We start from the raw sequence: 2,390 nt of genomic DNA, 5'->3' as shown, positions 1-2,390 counted from the left end.
CGCATACCTCAGCACGCGACGTAGCTTTGCAGACGATAAATGTAACCGTTTCAGGGAGAAGAGCGACCAATGTGACGATCTGGCTTTAAGTCGATTTGATAAGAAATGACGAATACGGACGGATTTCTCATTTTTTCACTGCATATGAACACTTTTCACATTCTCCCGTGCAACACAGCTGCTAGTTCTCCTTTGATGCAAAATCTTAAGGTCCTAGCTCATGTCCAAGGCCCCAAAGCCAGCTAAAAAGTCAATAATCGGTATCTAAAACGTTATTGTACTACTTCTTACTGGCTATTACATCAACTTAGAAGTTTCATCTGTGTTCTACTATGAACCTGTTAGTGTCTCCGCATACCGCAGCACGCGACATAGCTTTGCAGACGATAAATGTAACCGTTTCAGGGAGAAGAGCGACCAATGTGACGATCTGGCTTTAAGTCGATTTGATAAGAAATGACGAAAACGGACGGATTTCTCAGGTTTTCACTACATATGAACACTTTTGACATTCTCCTGTGCAACGGAGCTGCTAGTCCTCCTTTGATGCAAAGTGTTAAGGTCCTAGCTCATGTCCAAGACCCCAAAGCCAGATAAAAAGTCAATAATCGATATCTAAAACGTTATTGAAATACTTCTTACTGGCTATTACAACAAGTTAGAAGTTTCATCAGTGTTCTACTATGGTGCTGTTAGTGTCTCTGCATACCGCAGCACGCGACATAGCTTTGCAGTCGATAAATGTAACGGTTTCAGACAGAAGAGCGACCAATGTGACGATCTGGCTTTAAGTCGATTTGATAAGAAATGACGAAAACGGACGGATTTCTCATGTTTTAGTACATATGAACACTCTTCACATTCTCCCGGGCAACGCAGCTGCTAGTCCTCCTTTGATGCAAAATCTTAAGGTCCTAGCTCATGTCCAGGGCCCCAAAGCCAGCTTAAAAGTCAATAATCGGTTTCTAAAACGTTATTGTACTACTTCTTACTGGCTATTACATCAACTTAGAAGTTTCATCAGTGTTCTACTATGGTGCTGTTAGTGTCTCCGCATACCGCAGCACGCGACATAGCTTTGCAGACGATAAATGTAACCATTTCATGGAGAAGAGCGACCAATGTGACGAACTGGCTTTAAGTCGATTTGATAAGAAATGACGAAAATTGACGGATTTCTCAGTTTTTTACTACATATGAACACTTTTCACATTCTCCCGTGCAACTCAGCTGCTAGTTCTCCTTTGATGCAAAATCTTAAGGTCCTAGCTCATGTCCAAGTCCCCAAATCCAGCTAAAAAGTCAATAATCGGTACCAAAAACGTTATTGTACTACTTCTTACTGGCTATTACATCAACTTAGAAGTTTCACCAGTGTTCTTCTATGGTGCTGTTAGTTTCTCCGCATACCGCAGCACGCGACATTGCTTTGCAGACGATAAATGTAACCGTTACAGAGAGAAGAGCGACCAATGTGACGATCTGGCTTTAAGTCGATTTTATAAGAAATGACGAAAATGTACGGATTTCTCAGGTTTTTACTACATATGGACACTTTGCACATTCTCCCGTGCATCGCAGCTGCTAGTCCTCCCTTGATGCAAAATCCTAAGGTCCTAGCTCATGTCCAAGTCCCCAAAGCCAGCTAAAAACTCAATAATCGATATCTAAAACGTTATTGCACTACTTCTTACTGGCTATTACATCAACTTAGAAGTTTCATCAGTGTTCTACTATGGTGCTGTTAGTGTCTCCGCATACCGCAGCACGCGACATTGCTTTGCAGACGATAAATGTAACCGTTTCAGAGAGAAGAGCGACCAATGTGACGATCTGGCTTTAAGTCGATTTGATGAGAAATGACGAAAACGGACGGATTTCTCAGGTTTTTACTACATATGAACACTTTTCACATTCTCCCATGCAACTCGGCTGCTAGTCCTCCTTTCAAGCAGAATCTTACGGTCCTAGCTCATGTCCAAGGCACCAAAGCCAGCTAAAAAGTCAATAATCGATACCTAAAACTTGAATTGTGCTACCTATTACTGGATATTACATCAACTTAGAAGCTTCATCTGTGTTCTACTATGGTGCTTTTAGTGCCTCCGCATACCGCAAAACGCGACATAGCTTTGCAGACGATAAGTACAACCGTTTCAGAGAGAAGGGCGGCCAATGTGACGGTCTGGCTTTAAGCCGATTCGATAACAAATGACGAAAACGGACGGATTTCTCAGGTTTTTACTACATATGAACACTTTTCACAATCTCCTGTGCAACGCGGCTGTTAGTCCTCCTTTCATGCAAAATCTTAAGTTCCTAGCTCATGTCCAAGGCACCAAAGAAGGGTAAAAAGTTAATAATCGATAATTAAAACTTGAATTGTAGTA

The sequence above is a fragment of the Schistocerca gregaria genome, unplaced genomic scaffold, assembly GCF_023897955.1.
Source record: "Schistocerca gregaria isolate iqSchGreg1 unplaced genomic scaffold, iqSchGreg1.2 ptg000407l, whole genome shotgun sequence".
Classification (NCBI taxonomy): Eukaryota; Metazoa; Arthropoda; class Insecta; order Orthoptera; family Acrididae; genus Schistocerca; species Schistocerca gregaria.
This window is presented reverse-complemented; position numbering follows the sequence as displayed.